The sequence below is a fragment of the Mauremys reevesii genome, linkage group 1 (assembly GCF_016161935.1).
Source record: "Mauremys reevesii isolate NIE-2019 linkage group 1, ASM1616193v1, whole genome shotgun sequence".
Taxonomy (NCBI): domain Eukaryota; kingdom Metazoa; phylum Chordata; order Testudines; family Geoemydidae; genus Mauremys; species Mauremys reevesii.
The window spans coordinates 215,284,205-215,309,047 of record NC_052623.1 but is presented as its reverse complement, the minus strand read 5'-3'; the positions used below and the strand labels follow the sequence as shown (position 1 = coordinate 215,309,047).

Below are 24,843 nucleotides of genomic sequence, written 5' to 3'. Positions count from 1 at the left end.
GAATAGGGGTAATCTGACAACTAAAAGCCCATGTTTCAGGCTACCTGCAGACTCAGGCAGATAATACCACATCAGTTACACTCAGGTTATGGTTTTTGTTCTTTTAAGATTTTCTTCACACTCAGGACTAGAAACAATTTTTTGAAATGACAGCTATAATTCAATGAGAATCATATCTGAGAACAAAATATTTGCTAATGATTACTGTGAAGTAGAAAAAATAGGACTGTGTGTGTTGATAAATACAAAACTCTCCTTATTAATAAACTTTAACAGTAACCTATGCCTTTAATTTCTACTTCCACATTGTAACTAAATCTATTTGCTATAGGGAACCAGAAGAAGGTTGGATTCACCATAAAATAATTCCTAAGGGCACATCTTATAATGGTTATAACTAACTAATGGATTTACTTGAAAATATCAGAAGAATCATTTTGTGCTCACAGAGCAAGGCCTCCTCCGGTGGTGGACAGACCACAATGGAAGTCCATATGGATGCAGCAATCCACCAATCCTGTTCTCAGTACAGGATCAGGGCCTAAATGCTCCACTGAGGATACTGTCATTGCAACACTCAACCAAACCTTACTTATAGAGCTGCCGTGATGCCATATTATTATAATTAATAACGCTGTGCTCTTTTGTAGCCCCTTTTATCCACTCGTTTATTCAATTATAGACCACTGTTTAAAATTCACTTATTCAGGAAGGTCAGTGAGTGTCTTGTAGAAGTCATGGACCAGTTCCAGTCAGGCATCAGATGGCTGGCTCTGTGGGAGTGATCTGGATGCTGACCCACCCTTGGCTGTTCTTCCATCCTGATTATGGACTTGTGATGCATCTCTTATTGGTGTTGACCATGGGGATGTTGTTTTCATGGTCTGTTACTGGTAAATCCACAGCTACATGTTATACGTGGAATACAGGAACCCAAAACTGATACCAGTCAGCTCTGTGTTTTTGGGGAACCAGAGTGCAGTGTCTGGCCTGTCTGACTCATGAGGGACACTCCCCCCCCCCGCCGGTCTCTGCTCAAACCAAGACCGATCAGAGGAAAGACTTGCAGAGAGCAGTGAAGGGCATTGGGCGACACACCTAGACCCTTCCTGACAAGGGTGACAAAATTAAGACATCTCCATTTGCATACAGAATGGAGAGCAGAGACAACTCCCCTAGCCTCATCTGCATGAAAGATGGGGCAGGGATTAGCACACAGAATGGAGAACAGAAAACCGCACTGAACTCTGGGACCACAAAAGCAAGGAAGCACTGCATCATGGGAATCTCTGCTCCAGATGTTAATGAACCTACACCTGCCCAGACCCAGCTCAGCAGTTATCAGACCAATTCTAGTAATGAATCCTTGATAGATATCCAAAATACTGAAGCAGCCTAGTTGCATTGTGAGCTCCCTGGAAGAAAACACCACCCATAGCCAAGAGTGATCAGCTCCTATTGTCTAGCCTAAAGAAAACCCTTGAGTCATCAGTTTACCCATAAACAAATCTAGTGTTCTCCCTTGAACCATTGTTGTTTCTCTACAACCCCCCCCCCCCTATGTTCAAGCAAGTGTTCTATTGCTTAGGACACGGCTACACTTACAGATGTAGAGCGCTGTGAGTTAAACCCACCTTCGGAGAGCACAGTAGGGAAAGTGCTGCAGTCTGTCCACACTGACAGCTGCTTGTGCACTGGTGTGGCTACATTTGCGGCACTTGCAGTGGCATTGGGAGCGGTGCATTGTGGTAGCTATCCCAGCATGCAAGTGAGTGCAACATGCTTTTCAAATGGGGGTTGGGGGTGGAGTGTGACAGGGAGTATGTTGTGTGTATGTGGGAGGAGAGAGAGTGGGGTTTTGAGAGCATGTCAGCATGCTGTCTTGTAAGTTCAGACAGCAGCAGACCTACCCTACCCTCCACCTCTCTCTCACACACACAGCATTCCACAGTAACAGCTTGCATGCCGGCTGTCAGAAACAGAGCTTTGAAAGGGCATTTCCGCATTCCTACTGGAGTTCAAAACAATGACAAGAGTGACCACTTGACTTAAGGGGAGTATGGGACATATCCGGAGGTCAATCAGAGTGCAGTAATGCAACACCTCGTTCGCACTGACGCCAGTGCGTTGTAGCCAAGGTGCAGCAAACGTTATTCCTCTCGCTGAGTCGGAGTACCAGCAGCGGAGACAGAGCGCTCTACGTGCCTTGCCAGCGTAGACGGGCAGTGAGCTAGTTATTGTGCTGTAACTCACAAGTGTAGCCAAGCCCTTTGATCCAAACTATCCATCAGTTCCGCTGGGATTCCATCTCCTGACTAATCATGCTGGGGGCTCTGCCTGTCTCCTGCCCTCAGGACCCTGAGCTATCACTATCTTTTGGGAACCCCAACCAGTTCAAGCTTCAGGGCGTGGTGAGATCCCCTTCTCTTTCTCTCTCTCTGTTTTCCTCTCTACCTTAGGTATTAACCTTTACTAATGTATGTTATGTTGGTTTAGGCTCTCCTGGTGTGGTTATTACTATTATTCAATAAATAACTTTTATGGTTAAGCTGGTTGCTTCTCTCTCTCTTGCGGAACCTTACTCTTTTGTGTTTTTAGCTTCCCCCATTTACTCTACAGCAAGGCTTCTTTTACCTAAGCTAAAGATCCCTGCAGCGCCCAAAATACTATGGGGTTTGCTCATCGAGTAGGTTACTGCCAGTACAATTGTGATGTGAGAGTGGGGATAGGGACGTGCTGAATCTGGGACACATAAGGGGGGGGGCAGCTTGAAAGTGCTGCTTGATCCAGCCCATTGAGTCCAGGGACATATAAAGGGGGTCAGCCTGAAAGTGCTGACTGACCCAGTCCGCTCAGACTTGCTCTGTTAATGTATGTGTGTGTATGTGTTCATCCGGTTCCGGGGCTGGAGGAACCCAGCCCTAGGGAACCTAGGTCCTGCAGGATAGCTCCATTGGGAGGGGACTTGCACAAGGGAGAAGTAAAGCTCCATATGAAAACACATGTGACACAAGCAGTACATTGATAGAATTACAGGACCACCCCACCCCCACCCTCCCCCAGAAGAGTAACCTAAAAAAATGAGCATTCCCCAAAGTAACGGGCAGATCTGGTAACAAAACCCAATCATGGGCCAAAGTGAGTCCACATGCAGGGAAGCCACAATGCTACATCCTTCCCCTCCACATTAACATATCAGCATTCAGTATGGCCGTTCCCTTTTGACCTTCAAAAAAACAAAAACAAAACAAAAACAAAACACCACTGAAGGCTACTTATGGATTCATAGATTCCAAGGCCAGAAAGGACCATGGTGATCATTTAGTCTGTCCCCCTGTATAACACAGGCCTTCAAACTTTCCCCAAAATAACTCCTAGAACATACCTTTTAGAAGAACATCCAATCTTGATTTAAAAATTCCCAATGATCAAGAATCCACCGTGACCCTTGGAAAATTGTTCCAATGGTTAATTATTCTCACTGTTAAAAATGGACATCTTATTTGCATTCTGAATTTGTCTTCAACTTCCAGCCACTGGATCGTGTAATAACTTTCTTTGTTAGATGGATTAAATATTTGTTCCTCGTGTAGGGACTCAGACTGTAATCAAGTCACTCCATAACCATTTCTTTGCCAAGCTAAACAGTTCGAGTTTCTTGAATCTATCACTATAACACGTTTTCTAATCTTTTGATCATTCTTGTGGCTCTTCTCTGAACCCTCTACAATTTATCAACATCCTACTTGAATTGTGGCCACCAAACCTGGACACAGTATTCCAGCAGTGATCGCACCAGTGCCAAATACAAAGGTAAAATAACTTCTCTGCATCTAGTCAAGATTCCCATTTATACATCCAAGTATTGCATTAGCCCTTTTGGACACAGCATCACACTGGGAGCTCATGTTCAGCTGATTATCAAATCTTGTTCTGAGCCATTGCTTCCCACAGCAGAGTCCCGTATCATATAATCAGGGCTCTGGAGCTGTGCTCTGGCTCCAGCTCCAGGCAAAACCTGCAGCTCCACTGCTCTGGAGATGCTCCTGCATATATGGTTTGCATTCTTTGTTCCCAGATGTATACATCTAGCCATATTAAAATGCATATTGTTTGCTTGAGCGAACCTTGCCAAACTATCCAAATCGCTCTGTATCAGTGGCCTGTACTCTTTATTATTTACCATTCCCCCATTTTGTGTGTCATCTGCAAACTTTATCAGTGATGTTTTCTTCCAGGTCATTAATAAAAATGTTAAATAGTATTGGACCAAGAACTGGACCTTGTGTGGCCTCACCACAAATACTCCTGTTCAATGATGCTTCCACATTTACAATTACATTTTGAGGCCCATCAGTTAGCCAGCTTTTAATCCATTTAACGTGTCATGTTAATTTTATATAATTTGAGGTTTTTTAAATCAAAATGTCATGTGGTACCACATCAATGCCTCACAGAAGTCTAAGTATATTACATCAACACTGTTACATGTATCAAATTTGTAATCTCATCAAAAAAGATATCAAGTTAGTTTGACAGATCTATTTTCCACAAATCCATGTTGATGGGTATAATTAATGCCATCCTTTAATTCTTTATTAACTGGATAATAAAGTCCTGTGTCAGCCACTCCATTATCTTGCCTTGGATTGGATGTCAGACTGACAGGCCTATAATTACCTGGGTCATCCTGTTTACCCTTTTTAAATATTGGCACAACATTAGCTGTCTTCCAGTCTTCTAACTTCCTGAGTATTCCAAGTCTTACTAAAAATCAACATCTATGTTGCAGCAAGCCCCTCAGCCAACTCTTTTAAAACTCTTGGATGCAAGTTATCCAGATCTGCAAATTTAAAAATGTCTAACTTTAATAGCTTCTGTTTAACATCCTCCAGAGACACAAGTGGAATGGAAAAAGTCTTATCATATGACTACATCATCTTTTTCTCCCAATTACAGAACAGAAATATGTATTGAACACTTCTGCTTTTTCTGCATATACTTAATTCTGTGGGTACTATGGGGAGACCCCACTTGGGATACTGTACTCAGTTCTGGTCTCCTCCGTCCCAGAAAGACAGTGACAAACTAGAGGAAGCTCAGAGAAGAGGTACAGAGAAGCTCAGTTGGCTGGAGGGGTTAAGTACTGGGGATTGATTCAAACAGTAAAATCCACTGGCCTCACTGAAGCCGTGACTGAGGGAGGACCTAAAAACTCTCTGCAAGTGCCTGAGAGGCAAAAACCCCAATGGGAGAGGAATTTGTGGGGGGAATAAGTGGAGAGAACTAGAAGGAAAGGGGTGAGATGAGCCAAGGAAAATCTACACAGAAACTGTCCTATAGCACTGAGGCATCTGAAGGCTGTGAGAGCCATCTCCATACCAGATTAGACTATAGCCCTATTGCTTGGAATATTGAAAAGCAGGAACCCTACAAAATGGAACACGGAGAATAGTCCTGCCCTGGTCCCTAGACTTTGGGTTGGGGGAAACCTGATGGAGTTTCCATCTATACTAAGTTCTGTGATTCTAAGTTTTCATGGTCTCCCTAGTCACAGCACAGTCAATGTCTGAAGTTGGCCTCATCCTGCCTAAATGGGTACCTGAGCCCCTGGAGATGAGTACCAAAGCAAAGATCAACTTTGGGTTGTTGGGTATCCCCAAAATCTCTGCCACCTCAGAACTGACAGCAATCAGCCAGGACTCAATGACCAGAAACTTGAAGCCTGTCAGCCCTTGTTAACCAGGGACCTGTCATTACCCAACCAGCACCTAAAGCTGGAGAGGGACAGATGCCCTACACGACACTGTACATTAACTGGAATGATCTCACTAGTGATTTTATGAAGAAGGTGCAGGTACCTCTCACTTGTATGGCACATCCAAAGCTGTACCTGCCTGTTACTTGGTTGTCAACACAAGGAGATTAAAAAAACAAAACAAAACAAAAAAACACTTTTCCCTCTGAGCTCCTGAGAGCCCAAATCCCACTCATTAAGGGCCACCAGAGGAAAAGCTGGAGACTCAATGTATGAATGTCCCTCGTTCGACAATCAAGGTTAGGCCATAGCAGCCTCTCAGGAAGGGCCTGTAAAGGTGATGGTTCTGGTTACAGCTATGCCACAGATGTTTGTCAACAGATATCTTCTCTGGAGAACACAGTCATGATCGTCCACCATCAGAAAGCACCGTCACTACGTAACAGAGCAATCCTGGCCTAAATCTTGATTGCCCATCAGGAAATATCCCCTGGTAATGAGTTAACCTGGTCAGGTCACAGTTCTCCATCATGCAGTTACTCACTGCGTAATGGGTGTCACTCAGCATTAGGTCACAGCTGCCCATCAGGCAAAAGGAAGCTCTGTGGAAGATAGTGTGCAAAGGGCACAAATTATTGGGCAATGTTTTTCGAGTAACCATGTCCTAACCCTAAATGAAACCATCAGCCATAAAGAGACCACATGGGAGACAATCATGTTCTAAACCTGGGAATAACTATCACCTTTAGACAGGTTGCCTAATGAAAAACTATGATTTAATTTCTGGATACCATAATCCCTCAAGGCACTTGGGACAGCAGTAGCCTATGCAAGTGAAACAGTATCCTACAGAAGCACTTCTAGACTGGCAATTGTGATATAACCTTGAATAACCATCATCCACATGAAGCACTGTTTGACAACCTGTGGGCAAAACCACTGCACATAACAAAAGTGCTCAAGGCACAAACATGGCCTGCCCCTTAACCAGTGAAAACACTAACACATGAACCCAGTTTCATAAGAATAACTAGGATGTTTCCCTAGTGAGTACGTGGGGAATCAGTCTATTGAAAGCTTATATAAAGGCACAACTGTGGTCTATCTCAGGATAAAACTATTACTGAAGGAGGCACTGTCTGATGGAAAATCCTGGATAAATTTGCAGATGATACCAAGATTGGTGGAGTAATAAATAATGGTAAGGACAGATAGATCAGATACAGAGCAATCTGGATTACTTGGTAAAATGGGTTCGTGAATTTTAATACAGCCAAATGGAAGGTCATACATCAAGGAACAAAGAATGTAGGTTAAACTCACAGGAAGGGAGACTGTATCCTGGGAAGCATTGACTCTGAAAAGGTCTTGTGGGTCATGGTGGATAACAAACTGAACATGAGCTCCCAGTGCAATGCTATGGCTAAGACAGCTAGTGAAATCCATGGATGTACGAACAGAAGAATATTGAGTAGCAGTAGGGAGATGCTATTATTTCTGTATACAGCACTGGTGAGATCTCTAGTGGAATACTGTGTTCAGTTCTCATGCCCACACTTCAAAAGGGATGTTGAGACACTGGAAAGGATTCAGAAAATAATTATAAGAAAGATTTTAGGTCTGGAAAACCTGCCTTATAAAGAGAGACTTAAGAAGCTCAATCTATTTAGTTTATCAAAAAGGTTAAAAAGTGACTTGATCACTGTAAGTACCTACACGGCAAGAAGATTTTTGAAAGCAAAGGGCCCTTTAATCTAGCAGACCAGATCCAACTGCTGGAAGCTGAAGCTTCAAATAGGAAATAAGATGCACATTTTTAATAGTCAGGGTAATTAACCACTGAAACAGTTTACTAAGGAGTGTGGTGGATTCTTCATCACTTGAAATCTTTACATGAAGACAGAATATCTATCTAAAAGATACACTCTAGCTCCACCAGAAGTTATAGTCTTCATGAAGGAATCACTGGGTGAGTTCTATGCCCTTTGCTCGGCAACTGAGGGGTCATATTATATGGTCATAATGGTCCATTCAAGCTTTAAAATCCATCTAACAAAAAAATCAAGAAGTATCCTTGAATGAAATCCCAGTACTCAAAGACAGCTTGTAAGGCAAAGAATCATTGTAGCCTGAAATCTCCCAGCTAGACTGATCCCTGACAAATGACATCACCTGGGCAATGAATGTGGGGGGAAGAGCAGCATCACTTGCCTGCCCTCCCTCAGCAAAACCCAACTGGGGTATTACTGGCTAAAACTGCCCAAAGACGGGAGAAAACATGGTCCCCATCCCAATCCATCAAAAAAAAAAAGTTATCTCATCGTAGACAGTAACAAACAGCTGCACACACAAGACCCTACAATAACAAATTACAGTAGTCAGAAGAAACCCCTTTCAGATGACCTGTGAGGGCATGTCTTCACTGTGGAGTTAACCTAGGCTCTTATTCAGGTGTTACCTCTAAGCCTGCTCCTACTCACAAACAAACCCCTCCTCACTCAAGGTTAGTGGTGCTTTTAACCTGAGCTATTTGGCCCGGCTGGGAGTACGGCTAATACCCAAGTGAGACTTTCACCTGAGCTGGTAATCCATCCACTTTGCCATGACTCAGGCTGCAGGCTAAATCACTTGAGTGCCTACAGTCCTCCAGTGCCTTCCCACAATTCCTCCTGTATGCAGAAGAGAAGATGAGTTCTCCCACAATTCACTGGGAAAGAATCATAGAGCAGTTCAATTTACTGCAGCATAAAAAAATCCTAGGATGTGCCCCCAGAAGTCCTAGCAACACATATGGGTGAATGCTGTTCCAGTGAGCACACAGTAACAAAGATACGGCTTGGCAACGTGGCTGCTCACACCCAGGCTAGGCCGACCGGGCGGGGATCAACTGGGTTAACTCTGCAGTGAAGACAACCGGAAAGTGGCCCAGGAGGTTTTTAAGAACACTTTCTCATAGGCACTTTCTATTTTAATCATACTCAGAGTATTTGACTTTCCCCTCAGGCTATTAGTCTTTAAGAACGTTATAAAGGATTGATATTTTGTACTTAGTTTTACCTTTTCAACAGCCAAAAAATAAGTTACTGTTTCACTGGTAAAATTCCACCTTAAGAAAATGCAGCAAAGATGAAGTGATAAATACATGAAAAATATTTTGCATTTCTAGGGTACCTTGTAGCTGAGGATCTGATGATACTAAACTGAAAGGGGTTGCAAAATCCACAGAGGACAATAGAGTAGTTCACATGACCAAGAGAGATTAGAGACATGGGCAGGAAATAACAAAACCTGGACAAATCCAGCTAACATATTGAGGGGAAATAATTTGAAACCCAGATTCTCAATGGAAAGGAGATGCCTGGAGAGCAGAAGCAACAAAAAGACACCAGAGAAGAAGAGGAATCACACAGAAATTTGCAATGGGACAGAGCTGGAAAAGTGATCAGTGCAATACTGGGGACTGCATATTATACCGTTATAGCTATGCTGGTATAACTCCACATGTGGACACTCATATTCCAGAATAAAACTGTCTATATGGGGAGTTATTCCAGTATAACTGCGCCACTAAATTTCCAATGTAATTCTATATAGACAAGCCCTAAGTTAAGGACATAAGAACCATCTACCCAGTATCTGAGGGGAGGGGGATTACTACAGTAGAAGAGGATCAGCAAGTTTTATCATTAGGATGCATGATATTTAATTTGCAAATGTCTGAGTAAATTTTATTGCTTTGGGTGACAGCCTTAGCATTGGATGTTCCTTCACAACCATATTGAAAAGTCCAGTCAAGAATTCAAACAATTTCCCAGAGATCACAAATGGAAAAGGGGTCCTTCTGCTGAGAAAGACCAGATCATCCAGTCAGGGAACAGAGCAAGCAAGTCACTAACAACCAACGGCTGACATTTATTCACACAAGTGAGTCATTATACAATCACAAGTAACATGAAAATAATTACTTGAGCAAGGAATATTCACAAGAAGAAAATGAAATTCTTCAAATAAATTAATCTCAATTAATAATTTGACCATCTCCATCCACAACCCAACTGTGATAATGGGTAAGAATTTTGCAGCATGGCTTCACCCACTTGCTTAAATACAGGTACATCTTCCAGGGATAATGAAGAAGTATCTGGGTAAGGGTAAAAGGTTGCATAACCAGAGCAGGACAGAAGAGCCTTTATTAGTCATAAAGCAATGAACAACCTCATAGTAATAGTATGGGCAACTCAACAGTCAGCACAGAGACCAAACCAGTCACAACACAAAGAGAAACACGATAAATAACATTAAGAAATTGGCCAACACAATAGCAACTCAATGGCCATCATAAAAGACAATCCAAATGCAACTCAATAGTATGCAATGATAATGCATAGGGTTATGCAATGGTGACCAAATGTTCAGAACTACAGAAACCCACTGGGCAACAATGACCAACACAACCACAAACAAATGGCACACAGAACAAAACAAACATGGTGGCCGGCCTGCAGATAAAACACTGAGGACACCATGGGAAACATAGTGATCAATTCCAGGACCAACAGCAACTGAATAGCCAACATAACAAGCAAGACAACCATGGCCAAGTTGAATGGACCACAAAGGCCAGACTGATGACAACCCACTTGCAGGCCAGTTGTCTGCACTCTGGTGCCCTGGCAGCAACCTAGTGGTTTTTCTTGGAAGAATTTCAGAGTAGTGGGCTGGTGGTGGGTCCCCACCATGGTGGAGTGGGAAGATGGGGATTGAGTAAACCTTCTTCCTGAGCCTATTCCCCTGAAGAGATCATGTGGGAATCACCAGGACTCCGAAGAGAACCAAAAATTATTTCTGCCTCTCCCCAAACTGCACCTGGAAAGGAACCAACAGCTCAGAGCCAATTCTGGGAAAGGAATTTGCCAAGATGAGCCGGGGATGATCTGAGGGGGGCAGGAGAAGGTGGAGACATCCCAGTAATACAACACGTTTGCCTGGTGCTTTTCCAGCGTTGCTCTTGCACAGCGTCGGGTTGCACGTTCAGAACCTTCCCCACCCCGCTGCAGCCCGTACCCAGCCCCACGTACCCAGCCCTCCCGTGCCCAGCAGCCCCGCATCCCGGCTCCCCCAAGCGCCGCTCGGACCCCACAGCCCAACTTTCCCCTGGCGGCGGCGAGGACGGGGCTGCTCCAGCAAGGCACCCGGAGGGTGACGTCACGTCGTGCGAGCTCTGGCCCCCCGCGGCGTGGGAGGAGACTGGACAGACCCCCAGACCCGATGCAGCCCCCCCGCCGTCCATCGCCCCCTACTGGGGGGGCCGCTCAGGGAGCGCAACCCCGCCGGGCAAGACAGCGGGGATCCTGCCAGCAGGGACCGCCGCGCTCCGCCACAGCCCCCGGGGCTGCAGGACCCTGCCTCCCGCCCCCTGCATCCCCGCCGGAGCAGGCAGCGCCGCCCGGGCACGGCCCGGGCTGGCACCGGCGGGGTTAAGCAGCGGTCCTGCTCCCCCCACCCCCCACCCGCCAGGGGCCGACACGCGTGGGGTGGGGGGGGCGAGAGAGGGACAATGACAGGCGGGGGCAGGCGCAGCCCGAGCAGGCGCGGGACTCACCGCAAGCTCCCGGGAGGAGGTCGACTGGGGGCGCGGGGAGGGGGGAAGGGCACTAAATACGCCCCTTCCCTCCGTCCGCCTCCTGGCTCCGTGGCCCCGGGCTGCTGAGGCGGCGGCCGCTGGAGCAGCGATGGCCGCGGGGCCGTGGAGCCGCGCAGCACCCCGCGTTCAAACGCCGCCCAGCCCGCCCCGCCGCTCGCCCATCGCTCCGGCGGCGGCCGCCCTTAGCCGCCTCCCATTTCCGAAGCGCCCCCCGCCCCCCGGCGGCTGACGCCACCGCCCCCGCCCCGGCCCCGGCCCGGCCGTCACCTCCCGCTAGACAAAATGTTTCTCTTCCGAGCCCGGCGCGAGCTGGCGGGCGGGGGAGCGCGTGAGAGCCGAGCCGAGCCGAGCCGAGCCGCGCCGGGGAGAGGGAGGGCAAAGCAAGAGGAGGGGGTGGGGGAGGAGAAAGAGGGGCGAGCGATACGGCTGGAAGGGGGGGGCGGGGGCGAGCCTCAGCGGGGCGCTTGCTCTGGGGGCGGCAGAAGGCCTTGGCCACGCGGGCTCGTCCCGCAGGTTAGTTGTGGGCTGCGAGCGCCCCGAGTCCCTCTCCAAACTCCCCCCAAAAACAGACACACCCCCCAGGAGGGGCAGAAGGGAGCGACCCAACAGCGGCCCCCTACAGTCAGTCTGTACTAGAGGGAGAGGGGGACTCAGAGGCTCAACAGAAAGTTGGGGGAGGGGGGCAGAGATAATATCAGGAATCATCTGAACATCTTTGTCTCTCCGAGCCACAGACCCTCTCCCCTGAGAGCCTGCATCTGAACTCAGGTGACATGGATGGTGTCCCACTCCTTTCCTGGCTCCCTCCTCTCCCCAAATCTGTCTCGCTCCACTCCCCTTTCTTTCCCCAGTTTCCTGCGATTTCTCCTCCCTTCCCACTCCCCAATACAAAGGAATGGGAGAAGCCTGGAGTTTTTTTGGCAAGACAGACCCAGGAGCAACCGAATCTGAGAGAAAAGTGAGGGAAGAAATGGATTGGATCTCTCAGGAACTGGAGTGCTGAGCAATCCCGTGTTCCTGAAGCAGGAGAGAGACTGAGGCCTCCATGTAGCTCCAGGACAAGGGGTGGGGCTTGAGAGCAAAGACCCCCATGTATCTCTGAGAGGGGCGGGCCTAGAAGGGAGTAAAGCAAGCCAGAGAGGTATAGATGGGACTGCAGATCCTAAGGGTTTTACTCAAAACTTTCTAATAATGTATCTCTCATTCCTTAAGCACCAAAGAATCCTAAGAATTGGACCGAAATGCAGCCACTTCTGGGGCAGTAGGTTGCAGCTATTTAACACTAAAAAATAAGGAGAATCTTATATATGATGAACACTGCACAGTGAATGTAAAGAGGCAGAAACAACCTCCTACATTGAGATTTGGCCAGGACCATGTGGATAACAAGCCAATGATTGAGAAAAGTTACAGGATCCTTAGGACCCCAAGAGCCGAGGTTAGGGCTTCAGGTTTTTTTAAACACCACCACTCTGCATTCCAGCATACATCCTAGCACAAGGCCATGGCCCAGGAGTCATTACTGAGGGCAGAATGCCCCATGCCAAATCACCCACATCGCTCCTTGTAGCATACCACCCCCTGTAAACTGGAGAGCCATTTCTGTCCTTACTGAGGCAAAGGAAAGCACCCCTTACTGATTCATGGACACCACTTTGCAGCATAGCATCATCCAGCAGCATACTAGTGTATTGGTAGGGCCCTACCGAATTCACAGTCCATTTTGGTCAATTTCATGCTCATAGGATTTAAAAAATCATAAATTTCATGATTTCAGCTATTTAAATCTGAAATTTCAGTGTTGTAATTGTAGGTGTCCTGACCCAAAAAGGAGTTGGGGGGGTCCGCAAGGTTATTGTGTGTGTGGGGGGGGTTTGCAGTACTCCTACCCTTCTTCACTGCTGCTGGCAGCAGTGCTACCTTCAGATAGGGTGACCAGATAGCAAGTGTGAAAAATTGGTACGGGGTTGGAGGGTAATAGGAGCCTATATAAGAAAAAGCCCCAAATATCAGGACTGTCCCTATAAAATTGGGACATCTGGTCACCCTACCTTCAGAGCTGGGCAGCTGGAGAGCAGTGGCTGCTGGCCGGGAGCCCAGCTCTGATGGCAGAGCCACCTTCAGCAGCAGCACAGAAGCAAGGGTGGCATGGTATGGTATTGCCACCCTTACTTCTGTGCTGCTGCTGCTGGTGGGATACTGCCTTCAGAGCTGGGTGCCCAGCAAACAGCTGCCACTCTCTGGCCTCCCAGTTCTGAAGTCAGTGCAGAAGTAAGGGTGGCAATACTGCGAGCCCCCTAAAATAACCTGGTGACCCCCCCTGCAACTCCCTTTTGGGTCAGGATTCCCAATTTGAGAAACGCTGGTCTCCTCCTGTGAAATCTGTATAGTATAAGGTAAAAGCACACAAAAGACCAGATTTCACAGTCCATGACTAGTTTTTCATGGCTGAATTTGGTAGGGCCCTATGTATTGGGATCAGTACTGACTAGGGGGAAAGGGGGAGGCAGGATTTGTCCCCTATTGAGCATCTCATACCACTCCCTGAAGCATCCATAGTGTGCCTTGGGTAGGGATTCTTTCCAAATACCTTAGTCCTGTGTCTGTGCGAGCTGGCCAAGGCTCCATGCCTGGCCTTTGCTTTTGCCGGTCTGGATCTAATCAGCATGCAGAGTCCGCCTGAAGGATTACACAAGCTGCACACACTTCAATTGCTCACACAACTCCCTCCCCCCCACAACCCATCTTTCCCTCCTGTAGCCTGTCCCATCCCCCTTTCCCAGTTACCAAGCAACGGCACAAAGGGAGAGTCTAGCGTGGAGGCCAAGAGAGGGCCCTGAGCCCTGCAAGAATGGATGAGAGTGTAACCCAATCGCAGTCTTTCCACCTGAGAATGAGGGGGAGCAAGAGAGATGAAGAGCAAGAGAGACAGATAGACAAACATAGAATGCAATGAAAATGTCGAACAGGCAACAGGGCCAAATAGCTGAATGCCCTAGAAAATGTGAGATACTAACCCAAAATTATAAACCCACAAGTGAACAGGCATGAAAACACATTTGTGACATCCATAATAAACCTATTATAGGCCTTATTTAAGCCTCTTTATAATCTATCATTTTGGCTTGGAGCATTCCATAGGCCTCAAACAATGCCAAATTTATTCTGATTGCAAAGAAAAAGAAATTCTGTAAAGTCTGAACAAAAGATTTTTAAATTACAAGTAATTAAAAAATTACCCTGAATTTTAAAAAATTGGAATTTTGTTTAATGTTTCGTGTCCCTCTAGCTCAAAAATGGCAGCTTACTGCCCCTTCAAACTATCCACAGAGTTCAGTGCCACTGAAAATACATGCACCAGCTACATTTAGAGATCAAAAGTTGTGATTAATTAAGTAGCTAATTAATTTTGGTTTGACATGTAGAGATTTAATTCTGCTCACACTGGTGCCACTTGGTGATTTCAGTCCTTATCTATGCTGGAAGCAGGACAAGGTATTGTGTGTGCATGCATGTATGTGTAAGAGAAAGTGTGCAAATGATCAAGAAAATATAATGCCCTTAATTGGTTGGTTTAAGTTTTGAAGTTAAGAGTGCTCCTATATTCAGCACCTAACAGCTGCTTTAGCACACATGTAGGAGCCTTTATTTCTTTAACTGCTTCATAAGAATTCCAGTTCTGTTACTAGTATTTTATTACATTTAAAAAAATATGTTAAAAGAACATTAAGGTTGCAAAGCCAATAGCTCAACAGTTAAGAAATGCTAGAATTAAGTTTGCCTGTAACCTTAATTCAGCCCCCTTGTGTGTATACATTATGATATGATCTTTAATTAATGATCACAAACTATTTTTTCCACGGGATCCATGGTGCACACTGAATGGGTAACTAGTCAATATTTCTTTTTATCTGCATCATTCAAAGTGTGGCCCCAGGCCTCATTTACTGCCCAGCACCCAAACCCTGCACTGAATACAGAATTATTAATTTTGTCATGGGCATTTCTATGGTGCTGGTCACCATAATACCTGAGTGCTTCACAAACAATAACGAACTCCTCCTCACAACACCTCTGTAAGGTAGGGAGCTATTCCCCCATTTTACACATGGAGAACTCAGGATCAGAGAGAATAAGGCCAAACGTACACTGATGTATTTTCATGCCTGAACTCTAATTTTGGGTGACCATCTTGAAACACATAGGTCCTGATTTTTCAGCGTACTTAGCATTGTATACCACTTCCTATGTACAGAGCACAGCTCCCATTGATCTCAGTTGCATTTACTTCCAACTTCTGCCACAAATGAGGCAGGGAGTCTATAGCCAACTGCCTCATTCACTATAAACCCCTGATTAATTCCCTGGACACCATCCATTCCATGCACTGAATGAGACAGGAGTCCTGTGGAAAACAGCATATGATTTTGTAATTAAAGACTGTATTATAGCGTATACACACAAGGGGATTTAATGCAACCTTAAATCTGGCATATCCTAACTTCTGAGTGCTTGACTTTGATATCCTAACTTTCTGTTAACATAGTATTTTTAAAAAGTAATGTATTATTAATATATAATATTATTTATATTGTGGTAGCACCTAGAGGTCGCAATCATGCATCAAAGTCCCATTTCACAAACAAATAAAACGTCTATGCCCCAGAAAGCTCACAATCTGTGTTTATGACAAGACACAATAGGTGGTTAAGCACACAAATTGGGGTGGGATTCATTGGCGACAAGATAACTATAAAGATGCATTTGCATAAGTGATTAGCCCTGGCTTTGCAATTTTGTGTGGCTTATCATGGAGAAGTGGTAGTTTCTCCAAGTAAGGCTGATTTTTTGGCCAAAGGAGAGGAGACTGCTATGTGGAGGCATGGCAAGGAGCTGAAGGCTTGTGGAGCTAGAGAGGGGCTTTCCAGGGGTCTAGTTTTGGGAGGAGGAACCCATTGGCAGCATGACTAGAGGGGACATGATGGGGAACAAAGAGGGAACTCTCAGCTCATAAACTAAGGAGGTTCGCTGGCTAAGGATGCTGGCTAAGGATGCAGCCACCCTCCTTGAATTGGTGTTAGTCCTACTGTGGATGCAAATGTTCACAAGTTGCTTGTGTGGGTGTCAAACAACCAACTTAAGCACAAATGGCTGAGTGCTCTAGTGCAGACAAGGCCTCAGTTGGACTTACAGTAAAGTGGGAGTAATGACACTAACTCATCATTGTGAAGAGCTTTGAAATCTACTGGTATGTGAAAAGCATTATTAGCTACATTTTTTTCAAGGTGGCCACAGAGATGCTGAATGACTCAGCCAGAGGTGGTAGTGAGGCGTAGGCCCTGGTTATAGAACCAAAAGCTCTGTGTTCTAGTCATGGGTATGATATTTAACATGCTATCATTTTCTAGCACTTTTCTGCAATGATTTTCTAGCATTCCAAGGGAAGGTATCCTGTGTTCTACACACAGATTGACTGTGTGCCTTTTTTGCCAGGTATGGATTGAATAAAGCAGGGATCACACTTTACGTTGATGCATGTGAAAATACTTTCCAGGGGTAGCAGTTTAGTCAATATATTCCAGATTTGGGAATATTTAGTTTATCTCCTTTTTCCTAGAAAACCTAGAAAAAATAAACATAAAAATAACCTATACTAAGAGGGTGCTAAACTTGCCCAGAGAAGCACTGAAAAATCAGGAAATGTGAGAGTTCCTGGGCACCCCCTCATATATGTCCATTTACATTGCTGTCTTTAATTATATGATCAGATCACAGACAACTTCTGAAATAATAATGTTGGCTCTTGGGCTGAGTGGAAGGCTGAAATCAAGGCCTTGTGAGGTGGCGCCATTTGGATGGGAAATCAAGGAGATGGTAATCCTTGGTGAATCTGTTTATTTACAGAAACATACACAAAGTCCTGTTTGCCTGAGGAGCAGTAGCAACAGAGAGCACACAGGGAGTTTCCTTGCTGGACAATCCCCCAGTGAGCCCCCCCGCCAGCCAGCTCGGTGCCCAACAGGAAAGGCTGCCTCTCTGTCTCTGCTTCCTCAGGTTCACACAAACCCACTTCTCCTGCTTTACTCGAACTCTGTCTACAACCAACCCTTAGCCGCTATATTAGTAATATCTAGGGCAGCCCTGTAGCTCCACACAACCATAGAGCCTACATGCTTTGACCAGGGGGCTTGGGCCATTTGGCTCACAAATTTAAACCCCTTTAACGAGTTATCTCCTCTATCCACCCGTTCACTACCTTGACAACTCTTAATGGTGGCCCATTACAATATCATATAGTTTATTTTTTACAGTCTTTGGCCTTCAGCACCAAACCACAAACTCCTATACCTGATGGTATCCAGTATCTCATAGAAGTTGCCCAGCCCGTAACAGTTGGGGCCTTGTCAGTACCTCTCCTGTGTATATCCCAAGGGCTGTAGGGGGGTTACGAGAAGAGCTCCTCCTCTTCTTTGGTCATGTTGTTCTACACGGGATCAGTTCCACTGCTGCCCAACCCTTAAGGTGTGAGAAAAAAATAATAATAAAAAAAATGGTAAAAAGTATGATATTATAAGGAGGCAGTAGCTATGCCCTATGATAAGGTTGATTTTGAGACAACTCCCTCCATCCACACTCACACACAAACAGATACACACACTTATGAGTGAGAAAACCAACATTTTTCATGCTTCCAGTTTTCAGATTAAATTTTGTTCTGAAAATGTCAGCTAAACAGAGCAAATATATTTTGAGATTAAGCAATTTACAAATGCTTCCTTTTTTAAAATGTTGTGAAGAGTCTGCCATCTCTTTGTATGCCTCAGTCTGGAACTGAAATAACAGTACACCACAATATTCTGAGAAACATTTGATATTGGCTTGTGCAACAGGCAATTTTCAAGGGCAGAAATAATAAATTATTTATGATATTACTATTAAATGTAAACTAGAAATGAATCTGTATCATCAAGGCTGATAGCAAAAAGAAAAAAAAACAGATGAAGAATATAGTCTAGGATACCCCTCCCAATGAGGAATTATTTCAGCAATGACTAAAGCAAAAATATTGAGGCAATGTATTCTTGTACATAGTGTGCGCTCATTGACAAATCCTTTCATTTACAAAATCAGAGATGCTGAGGTGATATATTGCTTGTGTGTAGTGTGTTCCCATTGACAAGTGTTTTTCAGAACCTTCATTGGCATACTGGGGTGATGTATTGCTTGTTGACCATGAATCTTCGCTAACCAATTCTTTCCACAACAATTTCAGTGCCTGCTGTTATTACCTTGACCAACATGGCCCAGTCCACTAATTCAGTAATTTGGTGATATATCCCATCGCATGGATTTAGTTTTTTTCCCAAACATATCTTCATTTACCTACACAAAAGAAAAAAATGAAAACAAATGACAGAAGAAAACAAAACAAAACCTAGGAAATTCCAAAACTAAGAAACTGTGTAAAAAAACAGCTAAGGTTGCTAAGCAACATCACATCATTTACAAAGCCTAGGCACTTAAAAGCAAGGAAATGAACAGTGGAGTGCCCCCATAATAAATATAACATATTACTCATATCTGATGCAAAGAAATGCATATTTAATCATAAAACAACATTAACTATGATTCTAAATAATTACCATTTTCATCAGTTATCTAAAAGTATAAACACAATACAAAACTCTCCTGAAAAAGACACACATTATATGCAAATGCATTACTGATATACTGATCTGCCTCACCAAGTTTTCATGCAAACATAATTTGACTATATATCAAAATGCTTTGTTTGCCATATTAAACTACACATAAAACATCATTATCAAGACACAGCACACACACCTGTGCCAATATACTCCAGTCTAGCAGTCTTCTGATATTCCAGTCCTTCTCAACTCATTTGCAGATGCACCTCAGTCCAGACCTGCAGCCTCCTCAATTCCAGCCCCTCACACACACACTCCAACTCAGTTGATACCCCTAATTTCTGTCCAGTAAGACCTCCCCTTTACGCACACTTCAGTAACCTTGCTCACCCTGCCAAACTCACTGACAGATAGACTAAATAAGGCAATTTAGCAATTCTGCCATTCTCCTGTTTGAGCTCTGTCCTTGGACACTACTGCCCTCTCATGGGAGATCCGCAGTCAAACATCCTCCTCTTCAACCTCCTCTCCCCTACCTGCTGAAGAGATACACATTTTGAGAAAAGGAGAGGAGAGGGAGACAGGAAAATGGAGCTTTTACCAAGGTGATTTCTGAACTACAGTTCCCAGAATGCTTCTTGTTACCCCCAAATGTGGCCTCACAAATGGTGTCAGATTGCACATTCCCATATCAGTAGGTGGTGCTCAACCTTCTGAGGCAGTGAGGGCACTGTACTGTAGCTGGCTCATACTACGGCTACACTGCAAGCCTTACAATGACACAGCTGCAACACTGATGTCAGGAGCCTGCTATTTAACCCAGACCACGAGATACCTATATAGCATCCCTAGCCTTCCTGCCATAGCAGCATGCTTAGCTATGGCTTCTGGCCAACAGCCTTAGTGCTAAAGGCCTACATCCCCACAGCAACCGTGTCCCAGGGTCCTGAGTGGCTGGACAGACAACATTCTCATTAGGTAGCTGGCCTACATAAAGAACCTAACCGGAACAGGAAGCTGTGACTGTCTGAGCAATAGGCTGTTGCCTGATGGTTGCTGCCTAGACCAGCGGTTCCCAAACTGTGGGTTTGTGCCCCCAAAGCGGGCTGTACCATCAGCAGATGGGGTCGCAATGATTCCCAGTGTGCAGAAGTTGCTATTTTGCTCCATACAGCATGACCTCGTATGTACAGTGCATTGAGGTCATGATGCATGGAGGACACCATTTTGCTCTACCATCCTTTTCAGATTGTGACCTTGCATGCATCATATGTACGAGGTGACGCTGTGTGGAGGATGACATTTTGTAGAGCAATATGGCATCTTCCATGCATTGTGACTTCACATGTACGGTGTGTGAGAGGTCATGCTTTACAGAGGATGCCATTTTGCTCTTCAGAATAGCATCCTCCATGCTATCTGGGGTCCTGGGAGGAAATAGTTAATTAAAATGGAATCATGCCAGCAAAAAGTTTGGGAATCCCTGGCCTAGATCTTGTTGCTTCTCCTGACCTTGCCTTGCAGGCTTACTCACCTCGCATCCTTATCTCACTGACCTTGCCCCTTAAATTGGATCTTCCAGATGGTGACCCCTGTGTGAACGCCAACCACTGCCTTGAACTGCCTTTAATATCAATTGATCTGGCTACCTGACCACCTGTGTGCACTTGACCACTGCTCCGGACTGCCCCTAGCCTTTCTTGGCCATCAGGCCTCACAGTTTGCTCATACCGCTTCAGTCTTCTCCTGGGCTTATCCTACCCCGAAAGGGTCTGGAACCCACCGACTCGGCATTGTAGGTGCCCCAGGGTGTGCTGAGACACTCGGAGCAAATTGCCCACCTGCAGATGGAAAACTAAATCTTACAGGCCACAATGGACCAGCTTTGGACAGAAAACTAGGAACAGATCACTGCAAGTGGGTACATCTTCCCTAGCCCCACATCCCATGCTGCCTTCTGGACCCAAAACCACAATAACTTTACCCAAGCTTTGATAGGCAAAGCCCTGGACTGGCTGTCCCCTCTGCTAGAGCAGGATCATCCCATACTGGCCAGCTGGGACATCTTCCTGAGAACCTTTGTGACAATTTTCCATGATCCTCATTGGGCTCATACCATGAAGATGGCGCTATGGAAACTTCACTAGGTCTTGGGGCCCGCTACAACATATGCGGCCCACTTCCAAAGCCTGGCAGCAGATACAGTTTGGAATGAGCTGATTCTATCTTGGTCTCGGCAAGGAAATAAAAGATGAACTTGCCTCTCTGGAACCTCTCACAGATCTAGGCATGTTTGTTGAGCTTTGCATCCAAATCACCACCTGATGTAGTGAAAGGCAACTTGAGAGGAAAGGGATTTCACTCTGTGTCCAGGCATTATCCACAATCCCTGCGAAGGCACCCTCATCCAAGCCCACGCAGGTGGACTCGGTATGGACCCAATTGGACTTTTCTGAATGAGAAAACTGATGGTGAGAGAACTTGTGCTTTTACCACAGTGGCACCGGCCACATGGTGTCTGTCCTGGCAAGCCCCTGCTCCATGCGGCTCTGAGAAATGACTGCCCAACCTTGATAAGGCAGGTTGAGCCTGGAGAACACCAGGAAAACCCCATGCAGCCCCCTCCAGCAACCATTCTGGGTGCCTGGCCTGAGACTTTGAAAATGTCCCTGCACCTAGAACTCCAGCTGCAACTCCAACTTTGGGATTCTGGACAATCACCCATCTCCAAGAAAGCCCTGATTGACTCTGGGGCAGGAAATAACTTCATGGACTCTACTGTGGTTCAAATACTTGGCCTATCCATACAACCTAAGTCTATCCTTGATTTAGTTGAGACAGTTGAAGGATCACTGCTCTCCTCTCACCCCAGCAGTCAAGAAACTACTGATGTGTGTAGATTACCGTGTCCTAAATAAAATCACTGTGCAGAATTGATACCCAGTACTGCTAATCCCAAACCTCTTGGATCAGGTAAGTATAGCCCAGATATTCACTAAGTTAGACCTCGGAGTGGCATACAACTTAATCAAAATCTGATGAATGGAAAACTGTGTTTTGAACTCGGTATGGCCACATTGAATATCTAGTGATGCCTGTAGGACTTACTAATGCACCCATGACCTTTCAGCATCTAATTCCTCCAGGGGGAGGAATAGCTCAGTGGTTTGAGCATTGGCCTGCTAACCCATGGTTGTGAGCTCAATAATCCTTGAGGGGGCCATTTAGGGAACTGGGGTAAAAATCTATTTGGGGATTGGTCCTGCTTTGAGCAGGGGGTTGGACTAGATGACCTCCTGAGGTCCCTTCCAACCCTGATATTCTATGCCTTGCAGGGTATGCTGTACCATTGATGTGATTGCCTACTGAGACAACATTCTCATTTACTCCAAAGACCAACCCATGCAAGATCAGCATGTGCACAACATCCTAGAAAGACTCTGCCAACATGGATTCTATGCTTGACTGGAGAAATGCATCTTTGATCAGCCCACCATGGAATTCTTAGGTTGCATTCTGGCCCCTGAAGGAGTCCACATGGGTCCCTGGAAGGTGGAAACAGTTCATGATTGGTCAATGCTGCAAAGCATTCAAGAAATTCAGTGCTTCATTGGGTTTGCAACTTTATATAGAAGATTTATATGTGACTACTCCCAAATCTGACCCCTGTAACCTCTCTGTTGTGAAAACCACCAAGTTTGCTTGGACACCAGAAGCCCAAGAAGCCTTCAAATATCTGAAGATGATATTCACCTCTATGCCCATCCTTGCACATCCTGACCAAATCAGCCATTCATTCTGAAAACCGACACCTTCACCTGGAGCGGGGTCTGTCCAAGACACAGGGCCTCAGCCAAGAATTTCATCCCCGTGAGTATTATTCCCACAACCTCTCCCTTGCTAAGCACAATTATGACAGTTCAAAGAGCTACTTGCCATCAAAATGGCTTTTGAGACCTGGAGGCATTAACTAGAAAGAGCCAGACACCCTGTTCGGGTATTCTCTGACCATAATAATTTAGAATACCCATGCTCTGCTAAAGCCCTAACCCAATGACAACTATGCTGGGCTCTCTTCTTTTCAAGGTTTGATTTTACTATCACCTACTGCCCTGAATCCTGTAACAGGAAGGCGGACGTTCTGTTCCACAAAGGGGAATATGCCACTGATCCTAAGGTGAAGAGCCTCCCTCATCTGGAAACTACATCACTTCCTCCGGGGATCACTACTATGTGAAATATTTGTGACCATACATTCTTCCTTACCAGATGACCCCCTTCACCCAGACACTCCTAACTTCTAGTGCTGAACCACAGGGTAACGTCATACACAAGGATGGACTCCTCATTTATAGGTATATCTAGTCCCTGAAGGATGCCCCAATTTGGAGCCCCTACATATTTGTCATGATGTCCCCTGAGCCAGACACTTCAGCCAGCCATACCACTCTCTGGCATTTTGATTGTTCTGGTTGCCAAAACAGTGATCCAATGTTCAGGCCTATGCCAGGTCTTGTGATACCTGTGGCTGCAACAAAGTTCCCTGAACCAAACCCTTTGGGATATTAATGCTCACCAAGACCCCCTTATGTCCTTGGTCCAATATTACGATGGACTTCACTGTCGAGTTACCAAAATCTGAGGGATGCCATACCGTACTGACAATAAAGGGTTCATTGATGAAGATGGTACACTTTGTTCCCTGCTTACATCTTCCCACCACTGAGGACATTGTTCATCCCCTCATTACCCATGTGTTCCTCCTCCCAGACCACTTCACCTTAGTTTGGGGATCCCAATTTGTATCTCGGTTTTGGCGGGAGGTGTTCTGCCTACTAGCAGTGTATCCCCAAGCTGATGGCCAATCAGAAAGATTGAACCGCCAGCAGAACAACATGTGCGATGCTTCACAAACTACCACCCAAATGATTGGGCCTCATTGATTCCTCACGTGGAATTTGCATACGACAATGCAAACTAGGTCTCTACCAAGATGAGTCTGGGTTTTTTCAATTATAATTTCCACTCCTGTTTCCACCTTGCACTGCCCACAGCCCACTCAGTTCCTGCAGCCTCAGAACTGATTAATCAGATCCGAGGAATACAGGAAGAGTTGGAACAAACCCTAGAGGCAGCCAAGGCAGCATACAAACATCATGCTGACCAGCACCTTCAGGTGCAGTAGGACAGAAGGTATGGCTATCAGCCAAACACCTCAAGATGGGCTAGGGTGACCAGACAGCAAGTGTGAAAAATCGGGACAGGGGGTGGGGGGTAATAGGAGCCCATTTAAGAAAAAGCCCCAAATATCAGGACTGTCCCTATAAAATCGGGACATCTGGTCACCCTAAGATGGGCAGACTTTGAACTAGGACACAGATGAAACATCTCCCCCCACAGAGGCTTTGGATGCCTGTTTTCAGTCCTTGCCTTTTCATGTCCCAAATAGCTGCAGTTCCACCTATCACCAGTAGGTGTCACCCGGCTAAACAGTTTGAGGCCTGCTCGTGGCTCCCACCCATGTTAACTTGACAGAAGAGAGTGATTGAAATTCCTTGCACAACTTCTCCTCCTGGGAGTTATTTTGGATGGCACAGGGTATGGGGTGGGACTTGACACCCCAGCACAGACGTTTATCTCAGATATTCTTCAGACCCCCTTCTCTAGAATTTGGTGGCTTGGAGAGCATTCTTGGTATATAAACATATGCACAGCCAGTGAGCTACTGCGTGCAGTGAACTTCCTCTGACAGTGCCATGAGGAGGGTTTATTGGACAGTGTGTGTATGTGTG

At 45.6% G+C, this 24,843-nt stretch overlaps 1 protein-coding gene across 1 annotated transcript in view; it reads right to left on the bottom strand.

Annotated features, from left to right (window-relative positions):
* Positions 1-11,550, bottom strand: part of ATN1 (atrophin 1) — a 49,438-nt gene extending 37,888 nt beyond the window's left edge. Inside the window, exon 1 of the mRNA XM_039489713.1 lies at positions 11,361-11,550. The gene's annotated coding sequence lies outside the window, so the exon portion shown is untranslated. The remainder of the gene's footprint in view (positions 1-11,360) is intronic.
* Between the last annotated feature and the right edge of the window lie 13,293 nt (positions 11,551-24,843).